Raw genomic sequence first — 21,766 nt, forward strand, 5'->3', positions numbered from 1 at the left:
ATGTAGAACAAACAATGGGTTTAAAAGCAATTATTTTCTTCAGACTTAGTGAAAGTTTAAACACTGCTAAACTACTACTATTAAACACTACTAGAATTTGTCTATGTCACAAAAAAATATAGAAGACAGTAACAGCATTCCTTTGTGATTCTTACTAAGTGGCAAAAGGAACAGCTGTAACATTTTAATATAAATATGATTTTTCCCCTGGAGTACAGGCGATGTTTGAGTTTCAAAATTAGCAACATAAAGTTAAATTTAGATGTTTTGCTAACAAGAAATTTTTAAGATATCAACAATTACCCCAGGGCTAAAATCAGCTCATTTTTACTTAATGAAGAATAAAACAAAGATGTCATTTACTTACATACTGGGGGGCAATTTCAGGTTCAATATTAGGTTGATCCTATGGTAAAACTAAAATGGCCGAGGCCAAAACCTTCAGTTGTGAAACTGCTCTTTTGACAACAGAAATAACAGAAATATTCCCGTACCGTATAATGGAAACCCACAGTTTCTATTTATCCTTAATTAACTGAACTTCCCAGATTTTTTTTCCCATTTGCCTGAAAGGGAGTGCTTACAAAAGTGTGGTGGCCATCGACATGAATAGTCATGGTCTGAGGGTGAAGGGCAGTGTGTAACTTGACATTCCGTTTTCCATTTTTGTTTAGGCTACAACTGAAATCTGTAATGTTCTTGAAGGCAATTTGGAGCTAGTATCTTACATTGTACCTCTGTAAAAACCAGACACTGATGGGAAACAAGTAAATATTTGCTTTATTTGCTCAGCTTGAATTCATGTCCTTGATGTTTCTCACCAGTCCAAATTCCCTGTGCCTTGTGGAAAGGAGAAAACTTTGGAGCAAACATTGATGCTCTCACACCTCCTGCCTTTTGCCATGGACAGTTCATGTATGAAAGGTAGGCAAAATCTGTTTCACTGAACCTCCCTGCAAAATTCCCTCAACTCCTTAAAGAAAACCTGTTCAATCACTGGGTTTGTGCAGCAGTTAGACTGGCAAAAAGATAAATATTACTTTGTGTCATGTCTCTGTAGAAGATTGGCTACTTCTCCTTTCTGACTGTCACACAAGGCTTATGGCTTGAGCTAGGGGTAGAAATTGAATTTCATATGGTTGGGGAATTACAGTTAGTCTATGAAAAATTTGAGGGAAAGACACCTATTTTGAGATGCTGCAAGGAAGAAGCTGTTATAATTGAAAAGGCTGTTTGTTTTAAATAAGTTATACCTGTTAAAAGCTTTTTTCACAAGAAGCTTTTTTTCATTACAGTAAAGTTAACAGCAGCGTTCTTCCATTTCAGTTTTAAAAACAAATCAAATTACTCACCTTTTGACTTTGGAGTTTCCACAGATGCTGTAAAAGAAAAGAAAACATTCACAGAAATAAATTGCATGAATGACTAAAGAAATTAAAATTAATCTTAACACCTCCTCCTTTGGTAAATATGCTACCTATCTATGCAGAGCAGTTCATTTTTTATGTAGAGAAAAACTGACACACACATATGTTGCTTGTTTAGATAGTCTCATGGCAGACAAGTAATTAACTTGCAGATTAAAAGCAGTGGAGAGCAAGGTCAATAGATAAGTTATATAAGGACCTTCAGTAGCTCTGCTATTTTCTAGTATGAGGACGAGAAAAGGAGTAAAATCGGTTCTAGAATGGGCATATATTAAACATAGGTGGAAGGTAATATAGAAATATTCTTTTAAAAATTTCAGTGATTTTCAGAAGCTAGGAATTTTTTCTCTTTCTTTTTTTTTTTGAGTTTATTGAAACGTCTAGTACTGATGCAGAGGAGGATCCAGTATCAAAAGTCTTCCTTAATATAAGTTTTCTCTTAATTAATCTTTCTTAATTTCTTTACTACTCTTCATAATTGCATTAACTAACTGCAAATTAATTGAACTACCACATTTCTCTTTTTTTCATTATTCACACCTTCACTCTGAAGCACTGTGACAGGCTTTTATGCTGTAGAAAAGGACAGATTCATTTTTCTATAAAATGACTATCTACTGTAGGTATTTCTTGCTCTGAATTGCTATCTGAGAAAATAGAGTCATCTGATGAATGAGTCATCAAGCTTGGCTGTAAAAGGAGAAAATCTTTATACTTTCCCAAATTTGGATAAACTGGGGAAGTGGATACCACTCGAGAATAAGAGCGCCTTGCTACAACAATAAAATGCATGGGTGCTTGGCATAAAAAAAAAATTAAATAGCTTACTTTTTTTCCCTACCCTCCACACTCTGAACCTTGCATTTTGTGTTTGTTTCTCCATCCATTTACCGTAACTTTCTTTGAAAAGACAAACCTTTTAAAAGCTGAAATACAGAATTCTCACTCTCTTGTTCTTCTCAACATTTAATTAGATCTCAGTTCCAGAAGACCGAATGGTTGCTCCACATCCATTCAAGTGCTTAAGTAACTTTAATTAAACCAGCAAAATTATATTCATGGCTTTATTTTTTTTATCCCTCTACCTAACCTGTCTCAACTGAGAATCAAATCAGATAAATGAGACTCTAAAACTTACAGATTTTTGCAGGACTTACCATGTACTTTTGATTCTTTCTTTATTGTTTTGGCTGTAAACACAAAAAAACAAACAAAAAAAAATCAAATATTGACTTCAGACATGAATTAATTTAAAATATTAAGATAGCTTAAAAGTAAGATAAAAAGGGCAGAATATTCGCCAGATTCCATTATTTTTTATTTTTTCTGCGGTTCTGAAAAATTAAAAAAAAAGTAAAATATACATTTCTTTTCTTGTAATGCTTTGTTTGATTTCCTTGGACAATCATTTTTCATGTTACTCTTAGCCACAGGTGATGTGATACATTCCTATGGACTCTCCTCTGCTTTCCAGCATGTCAAAATAAAGCCTTTGTAGTTGCAATCAGTCTCTTCAGTGGTTTTCACACAAGATAAACAGGGTCAGAGTAGCTGTTAATAAGGGAAAGCAAAGGATTTGTCTTTTATAATGAGGTGCTAAAAGGAAACCATAGAAACAGTGTAGGTTAAAATAGCTGCAGTTTTGCTTCAGGGTGGTTTCAGTGGAGGCCTGCAACCCAACTATATGTGCCACAGGACACCTGTGGTCCTTGTCTTTCTTCATTGGAGAGATGGGACAATAAGCAGAGCATCTAGCCCAACCACTGCTTCTCTACAGGCACGGGGAAAGGAAGAGGATCCTGGCCTCTTTTACAGGAGTGTGGAGGAAACGACTGCTCACTGAAGCTCACCACCAGAACAGAATCTGGAACCTGAAGCTGAAAAGCTTCATCCACCTAAACTCTGTACCCTCTAGCAATCCATGGCTGGGATTTACAACTTATTAATGGTAGTTTCTGTAACACTTTCTGTGCTTCAAGAATGTGCTTTAACACCCCCACACAGAAGGAGCAGGGCAGCCTGCCACAGATAGAGACTGAACAACACCTACCAGCCAGTGCTGACATTCAATGTAGCAAAAAAAATAGTTAAGCTTTTTCTGTCTGCAGATGCTTTTAAACAGCATGTGAAAAGGCTGTGCTGTGCAAGTTTGGATCCACACAGGAACATTTCCTAAATTCAAGAGTATCTGAGCTGACTGATCACAAGATATATCATAAAATCATCAAATCATAGAACATCCAGAGTTGGAGGGGATGTTATTGAGTTCTAACTTGGGATATTCTATGATTCTATGATTCACAAGGATCATTGAGTCCAGCTCCTGGCTCTTCACAGAATAACCTCAAGAGTCACACCATGTGCCTGAGAGCATTGTCCACATGCTTCTTGAACTCTTGTCAGGCTTGGTGCTGTGACCACTTCCCAGGGGAGCCTGTTCCAGTGCCCAATCCCCCCCTGGGTGAAGGACCTTTTCCTTTTTTCTAACTTAAACCTCCCCTGACACAGCTTCAGGCCATTCCCTCAGGTCCTGTCACTGTCACCAGAGAGAAGACATCAGTGTCCACTACTCTGCTTCCCTTCATGAGGATGTTGAAGCTTGCAATGAGGTCTACCCACAGTCTCCTCTTCTCCAGGCAGAACAAACCAAGTAATTCCATCCACTCCTCATATGGTTTCTCCACTAGACACTTCACTACCTTCACAGTCCTCCTCTGGATGCTCCCTAATAACTTCATATCCTTGTACTGTGCTGCTCGAAAATGCGCAGAGGACTCAAGGTGAATATTTTTAAATACATGCTTATTGCTTACCAATATCCGATGACTGTATTTTCTCCAGGCTTATTATAGGCTATATTTGTATTAAAGCTGTGATATAGAGTTGAGCAACATTAATGTTTAAACAGTTTCCACTCTAGAATCAAGATATATTCAAAGTGATTCTGAATGTGGTATCCTCACAAAAAGCAACCTAATTCACAAATGTGACCTATCATTCAACTGAATAAGAAAAAGGAAACAAGAAATGCCAACATAAAATTAAGTATGTTTATCAACAACATTAAAATGAATAATATGTCCATTAAATATTAATTAATAATCAATGCTAATACTGACTGCACAGTGGGCAAATAAAAGATATATACTTCATGCAGAGCTATGAAAATAATTTGTTTTCAAAAGGACCAACTGATCTTAAATATGAAAACCCCACAATTGTTAAGTTTGAAACAAAATATGTCATTATTCCATACTCCCACCTCGAACAAGCTTATATCAAACAATCAGTTTCCATTCTATCTGAAATAAAATACTCCTTTTTGTCTGAGTTTTCACATCTCTCTGAAGAGCCATCTTATATATATTTCAAAGAAAAACATAGTTTTCAAAATACAGCTTTACACCAAGTTCTCAAAACAAAGTTATTTTTCTTTCTTTTTTCCCAAAAATATTTTTGGAATTTTATCATAACTTCAAAAACATATCTTTCAGCCAAAATGTACACTTCAAAGCATCACGATTAATTGGCTGAAATCATGGACCTAGTTTTAATATAGTTATATAAAGCACATTTTAATGTATTGATTATATAACATATATTTAAAACATTGTAGACTCTTTAAAGACACATTGTATATGAGAAATGAAATTTTAGTGGAATTGTTCATGGAGCAGGTTTGTGTCATCAAAAAAATGAGTCATGGTTGTGATCTTCCCAGCAATATGAAAAAGTGATAGAAATAGAGAGCAAGTTGGCATTTATTGCCTGAATAAAAGCATTTTCTTGATGGCATCCTACCTTGGGTTGCAATTCTAGTCCAGGTCAAAGAGGAAAAATATAGCAAAAACTGAGAGGACAAAGTTTGGGACTCAGTGGTTTGGGACTCAGTGGTTTGGGGGAAACATTGGCTGCCTCAATGCTCTTAATCATAACAGCAGCTGCAGCTTTGGTTTTGTGTAGCCCAAGTGCTCTTCAGACTATCCACTTTCATGCAGATATTTTAGGACTCATTCTGGAAATTTTGATTTCGATTGGTACTGTGGGGGTTTGTGTTTTACTATTGCTCAGGACATCTTCCTGGAAACTAAAGGAAATGTAATTCTGTCTTCAGTGGTTCTGAGGCAATTATTTTTCTCTCTCATTCTAAGATCTCTCAGCTCTCAGGAGATCAGGAAACAGTATGATTCTAACAACACTCAGCAAATGTTTTGGCAAAGTATAAAATAATCCATTTATTTAGCTTTAATTCACAATTTTTTTTGAAAACTGCAAACATTAGGGAAGGCCTATAGAGCTTCTTTCATTACAGTTTTATTTCCAGAAGCATATGAAACATGATCCTTCCCATGAGAAAATTTATAAAAATTAATAACATAGAATTTGACATCAAGCATTTCTGGGAAATCTGACATGATATGAGAGTTCAGGTAATTCAAGTCCTGATATTTGAATGGAACGAACTGAAAACTTTCATTGCACAAACTTCAGACCTAGCTCTTTCCTGTTAGCCACAAGTTATCACTGCTTGATCTCAATGTCTTACTCAGTACTTTTTTCTGTAGTTTCAAGTAGTTAGTATGACACATGAAAGGATATTGCTAGCTGTAAACACATTAGACATTTGCAGCGGCATTTGTCATTATTTTTATATTTAACCAGTTTTGCGTGTGTATGAGACTGTACAGCATGCTTTTATTCAGGGAAGTTTTGCTGGTAATATATTATTTTTCTACCATGCAAGGAATTGAGATTTGATTTATTTTGACATTTTATCATGTTTATTTGCTCTGATGCTTTAAACAAATGGCTTTTCTTTTTTATGAAAACTGGCAAAGTTATGTATAATATGCCCATAAAACCATACAAATGTGTTTTTTGCTTCATTAATAGTGACATACTCCTAGGCAATCCAGAGTAGGTGGGAGACAGAAGAGAACCTGAATCTGCCTCTGTAGTTCTTCCCTAAACCATGTCCTTCCCTAAGGTACAAAGGGTTCTGAAAAGCATCTAGGCTGGCAAATTTGTGGTGTATTTTAATCTTTACCACCAGAATAGACAGTCACAAAGTGTGACCCTCTGTCATCCAACAAGAGAGAGGAATTAATTTCCTGTTACGATTTTTATAGGTATGTGCACACGTGTATGAGTGTGTGTGTGCACCTGTTATCTCCTAATTCAGATAGAGCATTCATGTCCAAGCATGGTTCAGGAAAATAAAAATTGTGTTGGGAATGACACAGGTTGGAAAAGTTTAAATAAATGTCATTTCAAGTGGATATGCTGTTGTGTGGGATGCACCACATGTTAATTAACCAACACCATTTTGTTTGCACTCAGTAGCTGCATAAAAATGGTGTTTTCTGTATTGCTGTTTATCTTTTACCACAAATATTTCAGTGAAGCCTACTGTTTTCATATTCTATGCAGTGTCTTAAATATTTAAATCCTTAGCAGAAAATTATCTTGGTCTTACAGTTTTGTAATCTTGGTTTTATAAGCTCTATGCCTGTCATTTCCCTTCTCAGAACTTCATATTGTGTTGCTTAATTAAAACCAAATGAGACAGAGTGGTAAAGCTCTCCAAGATATTCTTTCATTAAGAATATTGCGAACATAAGCATTTAGATAAAGAGAAGATCCCTCTAGTCCCTTCTGCTGAAGGGAAATGTTGCAATATGGGTTCAGTCACGCTGTTACACCTGAGATAATCCACATGAGAAAGTCTTGCATCAAACTAGATTTTTCCTGTTCTCCTGCTCCCAAGGAGTATGTGTTTGGCTATATTTCACCACTATTCCTACTTTCTGGATCATTGTAGAGAACCTCACTGCCATTTTACACTTTGATTTATAAAGATAATGAAGTGTAAAAATGCATTTCTTTCTGGAATAAGAACACACCAAGGAAACCTCTTACATCGTGAAATCATGCCACACATATGCACTCCTCTATATATGACCATCTTTTGAGGAGGGCAACAAACAGTTTTCCTAATGGATTTTTGTGAAGAAAAGGAAAGCAGGTTACAGTTCTGTGTATCAGTATCTTTGTTTGAAATCTGCTACCCTGTTGGGAAATACCTGAGAAAAATTTTGTGCAATGAAAAGAAAGAATAGCCTGGATGACAGGCAAATGCTTTCAGTTCCATGTATTTAGTCTATGGCTTTTCTACACAGGCAGAAAGCATCAAAAGTGGCAGTGGAATCAAAACTGTACATTGTAAATTTTAGCTGTAATATAATCATATATGTTATAAAAAACTCTAATCCACAGCACTTCTCCCATGAGAATCAAGTGACATTTTCATAATGATCACAATGAACAGGATGGGGCCCATTTATTCCCATTATAGCAAAGTGAACTTGGTACCACTTCCAAAACATTAATGCCTGGAAATGTAACAATATCCATAGTGTATGTGATAGTCTGGATTCAAAAAAGCTTAAGCATGCCCTTGAATGCTTTGCTAACTCAAGATGGAGTTAAAGATATGTTAAATCCTTGTTGAAATTGGGCCCAATTCTAGCCAAAAATGCACTTAAATCACGAAACAAGTTCAGGGCTATGAAAATTTGTCAGCCTCAGAACAAAGCACCTTAAAATGCCTTTTCTGTAAAGAGTGGACACTTCTATAATCCTTTGAGCTCTGATTTTTTAATAGCCCTTAACTTGACCTCTTTTATTTTCATTATTGTTACTTTCATGTGTGAAAAAAAACACTTTTGTAGTTAACTTGCTCCCCCTGCCTTGCTCTTAAAGTAGTGCTGTCTTTGTGTTAGCAATACAAAAGTACTTTCATGTGTAGCAAATATCTGGTAATAAAAAAAGAAACAAGACTGCATTTATGGTACAAGTGTCTTCACAGACACTGTGATTGGAAAGGAAGTATTGGAAATTATTTTAACTCGATATTATCCTGAAACAGAGAATACTCTAAGGAAAGTATAAAGGCAAAATAATGTGCCAAGCTATGAGACTGGACATTTCAACATTCTAGCAAAAGTAGTAAAAATGTCATGGATTTTAGGCCATTTACTCAAAAACATTTTAAAAAATTGGTGAATAAAAACTGGATTTCAGATTAGAAAACTTAGTGTAAAAATAAGCTATTTCATGCTCTATTTAAATAAATCCTATATGTAAAGAATTCATGTCTTTAAAGTAAAATCTTCTAACATCACAAAATTCTTCCCCTTTCAGGACATCATCTATTGTGAAATAAGTCAAGAATTCATTTTTCCTTTCCCATTCAGAGTTAGATAATGACTCATCTTACATAATCCTGTGGACAATTTAAGACATCCTGTTCTGTAATATTTTCTCAGACTTCAACGGGGATGAAAATGTCAGCGGGTTGAAATGAGTTGTGGAATACATCTCCATCCACATAACAGATTCCTGCAGATATTAAGTGGCTGAGTGATGGACTACTGCAACAGCAACAAGGTTTTAGCTGCTGAAGATACAGTGCATTCCTGGCACACCAGGAGCAGAGTCAGGTCTGAGGCTTCAACAAAGCCTAGTGGAAGCACCCTAGGACAAACAGGTGAGGACCAAGAACCAGTTTCTCCTGTCCTTTGGATTTTTGCTGGGGACTGAGATCAGATAATTTCCAGATATTGCGCAAAAACAGGCAAGCCTGGAACCATCCCATTGAAATCAGAAAGAAAATTACTAACTCAGAGAAGATATGATATTTAACTTCCCAAAGAGCTGAGGAGGGACAGAGGAAGAATTATGCTAAGATGGACTGCAAAGAAAACCTTGGTGATTCAGAAGGACTACGGAATGATCCTGGATCTAAATACAAGGACCCTGAGCAGCAGTATTAACACAGGTAGGGCTTCATTATTTTATTTACTGCTGCATAAACACCTGCTTCACCTGAGTGAAGATTTATTTTGTACAAAAATAAACTGCATAGCTTGTCCTTATGCATTCAGTAAGTTACCTCTAACATTTGTCCCCAAAGAGTTAGACTGTAAACTTGGAATATAAGCCCTGAGAATGGCTGTGCTTATGTTCTGAAAAAGTCTGAGGGAGTTAACTTCAGAGAATGGAAAATTGAACTGTCTACTCCAGCTACCAGAACAATTTTCTTGGTAACATATGTATGGCAGAAATACACGCAGAGATGCTCTCACCAGGTTCAGTGGCTGCTTATAAAGAGAAATTTCAGGGCACATAGAGGCACTCAGACATAAGATCCTGAAGAGATTGCAGGATGGTAAACTTTACTATGTCCATACACAGTGAGCAAGAGAGGCTCCTTTTCCTGTTTCCAAAGGTACTTACAGGGGGTGTGTAACATAAACTTCACCTTGAGTTTTGAATTCTCTCCTCTTGGACTGACTACACAAGAAGATATATGACTACACATACCTACACAAGATGAGAATACATAGTTTGATAGATGATGCAGAGGGTGTGGGGCTGTTGATGCCTTGAAGTGGCTACCTGAAAATAGAGACTAGACAAGATTAAGAGAATAAAAGCATGTATTTATTTGAAGGGCCTTCAAAGGTACACCCTGGGCAGTCAAAAGCCTCCAAGGGGCTCCACCCAAGATGGACACTGGGTCACAGGTTTTTCCACACTTTTGTAAGTTTGGTTCATTTGCATATCGGGGTTAATTCTCCAATTATAATTTCAAGTAGTGATGTAATTACCCCAAGTTTGATCCCCCTGTCCAGAGGCTAAATGTACATATTTCAAGGCCTGGGACAAAAAGGTGTCCTTGAGTTCAGGCCCAGAGAGGGTTTGTTGTGTCTAACTAGAATGGGAGAACAGTAGCTAACAGGCTATATGAAGTTTCATACTAGGCAATACAGGATCTGAAAAATATAAAAGCTAAAACCTAAGGTATCACTGTGAGTAAAATACATCCCTGATGTGTGACTTGGGACCTGAGTCTGAGAAACCTGACAAACAATCCATGATAAGTTTGCCTGTTCCACGTGTTGCTAAATCATTCAGTAGACATGCTGAATTTTATTAATCTTCTGTAGCAGGTATATGGTTATAGCTTTCTTTCTATGTACTTGTGTCCTACAGGGGATAATTAAAAGACAACCAACAAGCCAGCTCCTTGATAAACTTTTTCCACCTTTTGAAGTATACCTACTGTCCCATAGACTTTTGGGTTTATTTCCTTTTTATGTAGAGTAAAACTGGTTATACCTTATGGTAATAGCTTTCCTGATGCCATTTTAGTTACAATCATTTATCTTGAACTAAGAATTAAAATAACTTCCCTGCTACGTAAATACTGCCAATTACCAGTAACACCTGCAGTTCTTCTGCATTAGGCAGAATGATCTGAACCTATACAATCCATCCTCTAACCAAGTTCTTCAGTATAGCCTGCATTCTAATATTCTGTACTTACCCCATGAACCCATTTCTTATATAATTTCCTACATAATGTCTTCTTCCTGCTTCCTACAAACAGTGGAAAGATTGGTGGCATAATAAAGTAATAATAATTCTAGCACCACTGGCAGTCAGTTTGGGAGATTGGATGCAGCTGACATCTGAGCACTTATAAATAGCTATTGTCTGTCATACTTATTTTATTCTTTCTGCATCCAGACTAAATTTTCTTGATTTTCAAGGGGGAAATTGTGCTCAAAAAGAGTTTCTGTTGTGAACCCAAAGCAAGCAATGAATATGATTTTTTTGTTTTTTGCATGTGTGTGGAGAGGAAGATGGGGAAAATTAGGCAATAAAACCCAGTAATTAGGCAGTTAAGTGACAGTACAAAATCCGTTAAACATACTGTAAAATTAAATTAAAAATTTCAAGACCATTCCAGGGAAATTCTAAGTAGCAATTAGGATTTAATTTTTGCAGTGTTGGAAAGAGTTAGGATTGATTTTTAATTCAGAAAAAATATCATAGGAAAGCACTGTCATTGGTACTTAGAGAAGGTGCAGGAGTCTTGCCTATGAAGTGAGGCCATCTCCTGAGAGGGACTGTTCTCATCCCTCTCCCTCACTAAGAGAGTGCATGAGGTCAGTGGCACTGAGGCTCCTTGCTGCCTGCCAGGGAACACAATGACCCTCCTACTAATTTAGCTGGAAACGCTCTCTGCATGGTTTGAGCCTGTGCTCCCTTCCCTGTCCTGCACCGCCACACACTTGCTTTTCCCACAGTGACAAAACAAACCCAGCAAACTTACTAAACCGAAGTGTGATGACTCTGCCCCACCACTGAGAGCTGGAATACTCATCCAGCAGAATTAGCTACAGCTGCAGGGCATGATAAAGATTGAGGTGTGAGGCTCCAAAGCGATGGGGATGAGATGGAGTTTTCCATGTCAGCTCTCTGTCCTGATAAAGGATGTCAGGATGAGGCAGCTGACCACCTACATCCCGGCTCTAAGAAACCCTTCAGAGAGAACCTGCTGGGCCCAGCACACTTGGGGTGCCTGAGGAATTCTTGTGAAAGAAACCTGTGCCACTCCTCAGGGAAAAAGGACAGACTGATATTTTGTAAGGGTAGGTCACTCTCAGACCCATCCTGCTGACACAGCTGAGGAGACAATGTACTGTGCAGAAAAAAGAGGACATGGCAGCAGGATTTGGGATGGGGACAACATAAAGCAGGGTAACTGAGGAAGACAAGTAACAAAATATCTTCAACTCTGATTTTTCCCTATAGAACAGTATCACTTGCATATAGCTATGAAACTATTCTGCTTTACAGCCAAATACTTGTGGTCTCAAGCCCAGTTTCTGATGACTGTCAGAGAGGTGATTTTTTCCAGTTAGAGAAAACTGGAAATGTTTGAAAATATCCACTTTCAAAATTAAGTAATGCAAATTTTTTGAGGCTGGCTTCCTAGAGCAGCTGTCAGCTTGCAGATCCAGAAGTTCTCATAGACTTCCAAACTCCACTTTCTTTGCTTTCTCTGTATACACATACATATATGGAGATAAAAATAGTGCATGTTGAATTAGGCAGGGATTTCTTAACCAGTGACATTAAGATCAGGAACATATGTGATGTAGACGCACTGTAAGATGACCAGCTGTGCTCTCAGTCTGCTCAGTCTGTTAAGAGGAGTAAACCTTCAGCTTTAGGCATTCTTGGTACAGGTTGTGATGTAACAAGATATGTGGAAGAAAATTAAATATGAAATTGGGTAATGTATTTAATTTACTGTGCTAATAGGCAACAGTCTACTTATGATGTTGCCAAACAAGCATATTTAATATTTTGTTATGGTGAGTTATTTTGGTGGTAAATTAGTTTTCAGAAAACTGAAGGGGAAGTGAAAATGTAGAACTCAAAGCCTACTGCTCTTTATAGTTTTTAAGGCAAACTAGATATTTAGAAAAGTGTCAGAACAGACAAACTTATTTTATTTTTCCATAAGAAGCCATGCCAGTTTTCCCCCTTTCTTTATGTTAAGCAGATTACTGTCATCGTCATTCTTGCCAACAAGGAGACTCATTGGAATATTTTTCAAACATGAACACAAATATTGGATGCAAGCAGGTGGAATGAATTAATTATAAGCATATGGTTCTAACACAACGATTTCTACAGTGTACTGTTGAGACTTCTAAGGGTCTCGCCATACAACACACTTTGGCAACAAAGCTGCTTTAAGAAATTATCAGTGACATGAATATAAATGTGTGTGGAGCCAGACTTACTGAAATGATGGAAACTGAACACCCTGCCACACACACAAACATTCCTAGGACAGCTTTCAGCTGTAAGCCACGGCAATGGTGTGGTTTACACTGTTCCCCCAGTTGTGTTAGCAGGTGTCAGACAAAGACAGCAGGCAGGGATGGGGAGCACTGGTGGGGAAATGGTGCTTCCTAGGCCAGTTTCACACAGTGCATTGTACAGCCACACAATGTGTGTTGTAATAGCCCACATCCACTGTGATTCCAGGCTACAAGTCCTTCTGTGGCAGAGACAACTGAAGGTGTTCCTGGCTTGCCCTGATCCTTGACCAATTCCCAATCACCTCTACTGATGCAAGTTATCATTCCCTTTTTCAGTGGAGGAGCACTCTGAGATAGACTGTTGAAACAGTCTGAATTAGAGAAAGATATCCAGAAAACAATCTTTAAAAAAAAGGAAATAAAAAGATGCCAGATCCATAGAGGGGGATCAGCTGGAGGCAAGAAGCAGCAGAGGAAGTGTGGGCTGGCCAGTCCTGGGATACCAGCATCAGGCACAGGTCAATAGCACATAGTCTGGTGCAGCAGTGGCTATCCTGCTTTAGACTAGAATAATATTATGGTTTTACACTTGCCACATTTTCATATGGGAATTCCTGAGGGGTTTTTCATAGTTAATATAAAATGCAGTCAAACTATAAATATAATGACTATTCAGGTTGTTATTAATTATATTGGGTTTTATTTAATTAAGCAGAAATGAGATGTGGCATTTTTGAAGATGGCTGTGAAGCAGATGAGACCATAAATAAATAAAAGTTTTTAGATTTTTACAACTCAATCTAAATTCAGATAGGAATTTATGCCATTATTTATTTTAAAATGTTTGCTTGTCTTTTCAGTGCATATTTACGATTAGCTAAGACCTTCATTTTGATGACATACTGTGAGAGCAGCACTTTGAAATATCAGATCCCCTTCTCAAAGGGCTCGAATACAACTTCACATGGAAATTAATTTCTGTATATATTGCTTTTAACATCAGTCTTTGCATTCAGATTAATTTTTTTGACCTCAAGCTCCGCAGAATGGCCCAATATGGCACCTCATAGATGCCATGAGAGGACAAGCAGGAAACATAACGTTAGAATTCAGTGCTAAATACTTTTTTTCTTAGCAAATATTTCACATACGAATTATCACAATGATTTAGAGCAAAACAGACAAAAAACCACCCCGACAACTAACATAAACCACTGGCTTTTGTGCAATCCAGCAGATGGTGCTATGATGCAATAAACTGGTTCAAAAGAACAAGAAATATACTGCATGCAAACGTTTTTCTCCTTTACCTGGTGCTGCTGCTTTTTTGATGGCTGGATTGGCTGCAGGAGCTTTCGCTGGCTCTTAAAAAAAAAAAAAATTAAACCATTCATTACAAAGCATTATATCTTAAAAACCCCACAGAAATCTGAGAAAAGGCTTCCAGTGAAGAAGCCTGTAACAATTTTTTTAACTGAAGAGTTAAAGAGACTGCCCAAAGGGAGAAGAGCTGAGTTGTCTTCAATAAACTCAAAGGCAACAAGAGAATAACCAGCTGAAGGGCTAGTAAACTATGGTTGTTTGGCACTGAATCACTTCTTTCAGCTTTTTCTGCTTAGTAATTCAGTATCTGTTGGCAAAGCAGAGGAAAGGAGGCATGCAGGGCTTTCAGCATGGCCTTGCCCCTCAGGCAGCAGTTGTGTGCTGGGAGCCTTTGCATTTGATCTTGCAGCTATGGGAGCAGCAAGTCCTGAACCAGCTTCTGTTAGGTGTTGAGGATTCAGTCTGGCAAATTTGCTAATGGTACTTCAGGGGATCCCTCAGCAATTCAGAATGGCATCCTTTCCCCTAATCTGAAACTGGCCCTGGTTAGAAAAGGTGAAATTGGGCTGCTTTTGCAAAGTGCATCCACAGATGCGGCTATACCAGGAATCTCTCTCCATCCTGAAGAATGGAGGACCATGAGGAGAACATCTTCATGTTTGATCCTGCAACCAAAAGAGCAATTGCTGTATTCTCCTAGAGGAGAAACACTCCCTCTTAGGCCATTAACTGTAGGTCTGTTCTTGGTCTTTTCATGAAGCACTTGCATTATACTCTGTTTGTTGGTAGAAGCTGTCCTTGCAGAATGAAGGTCCAAATGATGAATGGTATGTGCATCCCCAAGTGAATTCGGGGAATCTCAGACACAAATAGAAGAACCTAAGTAGCCTACTAGATTTATTTACTCTTTACTAGTATTTACTTAATCTCTTTTATCCGCAGGAACTACCAAAACAGACTGTACTTAAATCACAATAATTTAACAAATATCCATAAGCTAAACTCCACCAATGGTCATAAAGAATTTTTTCTATCAACTAGAAGGCCCTTTAAATTAAAATTCACATTCCATATCTTGAGAGGGAATAACTAATCATTTTAAGCACAAGCTGAATTACAGAGTGCCAAAAAATGTTAGTTAATCCTTCACATCTGTCACTGTATTATTACAATGAAAATGAACATGGCTAAATCAGGAATGTAATTTTGAATCCTTCCCCTCCAGTCTTTTGAGAAGTTCATAAAAGATGCATCAGTTTGTCTTGTGAAACAGAATGGAAACAAAATATAGTTTGCATGTGTGGGATTGCTTTATTTCCATCCATTTAAAAGCCCACAGCAGATAATTATATCCTGACTTATTATCGTAGAATTGTAATTATTCGGGGAAATTTGTAGAAGACCTTGAAGAAGTATTTACTTAGTATTACTTTTTTGCCTGTTTTTGCAGAAGTAAGAGATCCAACATGCGTGTTCCAGAAGTGTCAAATGGACTTAATACAAAATTGCAGGACTCTTTCATTTATCCCCTTCTGAGCTCTCAGCTAGAGCATGCTTGACAGTGAAACTTTTTTTTACTTTTTTTTCATAACATCTGTGAAAATGAACTGTTAGAATTCTTTTTGTTCTACAAAGATTTTGATTTTAAATATCTAATTTCTGAGCAACTACAATAATTTTGAGAAAAAATAAAATTAAGGATATGTTTGACTAAAAATTTCTGTAATTTCTGTAATATTTGTATAACTTTTCAGCAGCATTGAAACAAAAGTGCCCAAAGTTTAAGCTGCCTTTTGCAAGAATACTGTTTTCAGTTTGTAATACACAAATTATTTAAGTGCTAATGATTCTGCACCTTTACATGAACTACTTTCACTCTGCAGATTTCACTCTGCAGATTACTCTCATGTGGTGGAGCTGGGAAGTTTTACTGTGACAGCTGCTGGGGAATTCTCCCATGAAAGGAATCATAGAATGGTTTTTGTTGAAGGGGGCCTTAAAGGTAATCTCTTTCCAACCTCCCTGCCAGGCAGGGAAAACTTCCATGAGACTTAAAGTTGCTTAAAGTTCCATCCAGCCTGGTCTTGAACACTTCCAGGGATGGGACATCCACAGTTGTCTGGGCAACCTGTTCCAGTGCCTCATCACCCTCACAGTAAAGAATTTCTTCCTAATATCCAATCTAAACCTACTTTCAATTTAAAGCCATTATCCCTTGTCCTGTCATTGCATACCCTTGTGAGAAATACCTCTCCAGCTCTCCTGTAGGACCACTTTAGGTGCTGGAAGGTTGCTCTGAGGAATTAGGTGTCCAAATTAATAGGTCCTTTAAGACATACTTGAAAACGGACACTTATATCACTAGCAGGATATTATTTGTAGAGTAAGTCTATGAAAAAATTTGTTAGATATTTCTGCAAAATTTGCATAAGAACCCAATGTATAAGGTTTTTTTCATTGCCAAAATAAATCTTTTAATAAATTGGTGCAAAAATGAGGATGGCAGAAGATTGTTCTGTCATACAAGTCATGAAAGTTCGTACAGGGAGATGGGAGGAAGTGCACTCTTTAATTGTGAATCTGAATCAGATTTCAAGGCCCCATATTTTTCCTAATTTTTCCTGTATGCTGTACTTTCAGAACAGACTGTTGAGCAGATGAAGTCTTATCAAAGAAACTGTCTTACTGTCCTTACTGTGTTGAGGCATTGACACTTGTAAATTTGTAGAAAAGGAAGATGTAGGTGTCCCTTTTTAACCATGCTATGTTCTCAGAGCATTTTTTGGCTATATTTTCAGAAGAGCAAAACTCCCAACTCTCTTCAGCCCCAGAAGTGTCTCTGTTGGAACCAGAGGTACCTAGACAGGCAGAGCCCTTGTTTTGCATTTGTGAAGATAAATTTGGGGTTTCTCAGCATGTTGAACTCTGAGTCTTCCCAACCTTTTTATGAAAATTACTGCCACTGAGATCACATTCAGCTGAGACCTCAATTTGACATTTCCTCCCCTATGAAACCTTTGTTTTTGAAGACAGTGATAGGAAAGAGGAGAAGGAAAAACTGTCAGTCACAAAGAGGAGTGTGCAATTAGAAGTAGGATAAGAATGGATTTAGAAAGTAGGAGGCAGCTGAAGTCTAAACATGTCATTTTTCAATTATAAACGGTGTAGCTACTCTCTTCTTTGTATTTTCAACAACTCAATAACTATTATTTTTGGATTAATGAAATGCACTTTTTGAAACTGTATGGCATATTAAAGAGATAGTAGTTTCTTACTTTTGAGTTCTTTGGACACGGCAGCTTCTTTTTTATCTGTAAGAGAAAAAAACCCAAACACACGTATAAAAAAATAGGAAGGATAAAGGTAGACAGAAAATTTCAGCATGTGCTTTAGAGATGAAACAGCTTATTTGCTGTAAAGTGCATTGGAATGATACAGATTCATTTCACTTCTGTTTGTTTCATGGTACAGTGGAACTAATTTAACCCTAAGTGTAAACACAGGAAAGCCTGTGTGACCCTGAACACTCTTGTTTAATTTTTGGTCTGGTAATAGATGAGGTTTGGCGTGTGATTGAGTTACCATGGCTTATATGTAATAGCTGAGCTATGGTTGCTCACCATGTGCACGTTGTCAGGCTGCAGAAACACAAGGGAGGATGTGCCAGCAGCCTAAGTACGGGGACGTAATGAAAGCCACCCTCTTCCTGCAATTATTGACAATCATACAGGCCTAGTTTGGTCAATTTTCCACCTAACACCTTTTGAACCTGGAAAAACTCAGTCCTACATATGGTCCATATAGGCAAAATCTGTCCCTGGTTGACTTGAATAAAATTGAAATGACTTAGCTGTATCAACATGCAGCATGGCCAAGCAATCTACCAGGAAGGCTTAACTAGGCTGTTCACTCTCACCTTCACTTAAGGTGAGATTTTTTGCAACTTTTTTGTAGGACTTTTTTTTCTGATGGCTGAGAGATCTGGAATCTTTACTAAGGTGATATAAGTGTGCAGAAATACTCAGGGATGGCTCCTGTCTCCGTTATAATTCTTGGTGCTGTTCTACCTCAGGGCTTTTAACTGGGTACAAAAATCACCCATTTTTAGAAACATATTTGGTGCCTCATATGGCTTTTTCATTAGTCTCACCTGTACAACCAATAAAATATTCATGGGGATCCTGTGAGACAGGAGCAAATGGATGCATAGAGTAGTGGTAGAAGGTACTCCCCCGGATGGTTATGAGGAAATTAACATCCTCCCTAATAAGCTATAATGTGCCTGTAATACAGGCAGGATAAGGCTTATGTCCACAACATATATGAATGATAAATGAATTGTGCTCTTAAACGCTAATACAAGAAATACTTCAGGGCAGAAGCTGTCAAATTAAGTTACTTGCAAACCCAAGACTATGCCATTACTGCTTATAATACAAAGGTGCTTCTGTTTCTGTTGCTTTCTAAATTGCTGTGGAGAAGCTGATATAAGGTAATGCAAATGACTGCCAAGTAGTCTAATAAAAAAATCTTGAAAAATTCGGAAGAAAATATATTTCTACTTGGGTGATATGCTGCTCTGAACTGAAGTATTTCTGGGTTAATCCTCTGCTTCCACTAACTCTCTGTGAAAGCATGTTCTGCAGGCATTACTTCAAAGTATGATAATTACCACATTTAGATGAAATTAATCATGAAGCAGCTTGCAGCCATGTTATCTGGCTAAGGAGCCTATTGAAGCCTTCAAGAAGTGCCTATTAGTTGCCAGATATGGAAATTTTTAAAGGTATATATTGCAGCGATATGAATCATTTATCACAATAATCTCCTATTGCTGGAGGTTATAAAAAAAATAAATTGACAGCATCATTTACAATAACAGACTGGATCTAAATAAAGCCCCCAAGTTCTTTATTTCCTTTTTTATATAAGTTGCCATTTATTAGGGCAACATACTTTCATGTATTTTAAACCCGTAATTTATTTTGAAAGAATCAATGTGTTTTCCCATCATCTGAAATATATAACATATAGTAAATAGCTGGACAATATTTCCAGCAAGAAAATCTTATAATTTGGGGGATTTTTCTGTATTTTTTTTGTTGTTTTTAAAGTGCAGAAAATATACTAATAATTTATTCCAATAGCACATATTAATATGAAAATAAATAGCTTTAGGATATTCTTTAAAGCCAAGGTGTCTCGCATTTGATTTCTAAAGCCATATTTATCCAGCTGGGCTGGAGTGATTTGCAGAAAACTGTCCAGAGGAGGTTGTGTAGGACCTTGAACCATAGAAGTACCTTTGAAAATATACAGCATTTACATCTACACGCTTCAATGAAATAAATTACCTAGTTGCAAAGAAATGAACAACTAGTAGATCTTACAGAAGGAGGGAAAACTGATCAGGACTTCTGAAGTCCCCAAATATGGTTACCTGCTGTAAGGCACAATTAACACATAACTTATCAACTCAAAGGAAAACAACACCAAAAATGAATTGCCCAATTAATTATGTTAGTGCAATTTGAGACAATGGGAAATTTGTCTCGTTCTTTTTTGCTTTGCACAGGTCTAGGGTTTAACTTTCAAACTATGGGAGTGTGTTTGTGATCATAGCCTATATGAAGTCAGGTTTTAATATTCATTATGTCTTTTTCTTAAATACAACAGCAATATGCACTGTTGTTTCTTTGTGGGTATGTTAGTTAAGAAGAGGAATTTCCAAAAAAAATTTCTTCAGAAAGTTTTTAAGACATGTTTGATATCTAGGTCTTCTTAAAGGGCTCCTGTAAACCACCCAAATACTGTGCAATTCAAAGATTTGGGTACTTCTGACAACCCTATCCATCACCTTTTCTTGAAAAAACCTGTAACACACTTTAAAAGGCTAAGCTGATGAAATAATTCATCATTTGTGGAGCACTGTGAAGCACCCTTTTCTTTTTAACAGTTATTCTCCAGAGATATTTGAAGACCATTGTATTCTGGTCTATATTCTCAAAAGGTAAACATGTTTGTACAAGCTCTCCTCAGGTGAATGAACAGGTTTTTCTTTTATTGACTCTTGTGAAAGACTAAAGTACAGTAATACTTAAAAAATTATTTTAGTAAAAACTACCAAATATTTAAACAAATATGATCTGACTTTGTTCTTATCTCTACAGGCTAGAATGATCAATTTTGAATTCAAACTAGGCATGAGCATTTGGCAGCCAGCACAGATGTATCTCAGTAGAATAGCAAAGAAGTATAGTAGAACAGTATTTTATTTTTTTGCTTCTTTTTAGCACATAGCTTGATCTTTTCCTCAGGCCTCCATCAGCATTCTTTTGAAGTAAACTACCAGTACACAGTAACTACAAATGACATCTGAACTACACACGGGGCAAGAAAAAAAATCCCTCTAAGCTTATATAGTGCCTTTCATGGCAGTGAGTCCCTAGGAGGTTGCTAATAAGCTATTAGACAAGGATGCCCCAGTGCTCTGGTACAGAGTTTGGTTGTTTGAGTTTAAACAAACTTCCAAAATGGAATATTTCAAACAATGTTCTGAAGTGAATTCCAGATCTGGTGTTCACAAAACTTTTACACCTTTGTAACAATGGATTTATAATACAGTGCACATTGTACATTTCAGAACAGGAGATCTTCAGCAGCTCCATCCAACCTACAATTTTGATAACTAAAAGGAAGTTCTGTGAAAAAAATGGATTTCAAATTGTACTCTCTTGAAAGGCTTCTCTGTGCCTTTTTTCCCAGAAATCTCTCTCTCAAACATGCATGAAGGTATTAAAAATTTTTAAAGTATAATTCAGATCAATTAATATTTCAGAAATAGTATATTAATAGCTTGGATAATTATGCAGCATGTTAAAATACCTAGCTAAACCCCCTCTTATTATTAGAAACATTATTGTATATGTCGTATCTTAACCTTTCTATCTGGAAGCTTACCAAAGAACATGATGGCAATATCAGATTTGAAAACAGAAACTAATTTCAACATCAGTGGGCAACCACAGTGTCCAACTTGAATAGTAGCTAATATCCTAATCAAACATGGTGTAACCCGACAGATTCCTCTACGGCTGATCTGGACTAAGTACCAGGATCCTGGAGGATTACTAGAGGCCTCTGGAAGATATGATTCACTGAATCAAAAACTAAAGAAAAAACTAAAATATTAAGCAGTTACTAAAGGAGGAATTCTCACCCAAAACCTCAGCTAACACTTTCTACTTTCTCTGGTTTTACCTGATGATCACATACTAGAATGGATGTAATCAAACCCCTCTGATTGGCTAATGGTCTACACATACCCAC

At 37.0% G+C, this 21,766-nt stretch overlaps 1 long non-coding RNA gene across 1 annotated transcript; it reads right to left on the reverse strand.

Moving 5' to 3' along the window:
• Window positions 1–1,351: 1,351 nt before the first annotated feature.
• Window positions 1,352–17,751, reverse strand: LOC121659129. Its single transcript, XR_006014168.1, has 4 exons — window positions 17,713–17,751; window positions 14,425–14,478; window positions 2,585–2,617; window positions 1,352–1,379 (listed from the first exon to the last, which is right to left on the reverse strand). It is a non-coding gene; the product is annotated as an uncharacterized LOC121659129 (long non-coding RNA).
• Window positions 17,752–21,766: the final 4,015 nt, after the last annotated feature.

Source organism: Corvus kubaryi, unplaced genomic scaffold (assembly GCF_017639235.1).
Source record: "Corvus kubaryi isolate FWS band 111438036 unplaced genomic scaffold, C.kubaryi_AGA036_p1.0 split3-73, whole genome shotgun sequence".
NCBI lineage: Eukaryota > Metazoa > Chordata > Aves > Passeriformes > Corvidae > Corvus > Corvus kubaryi.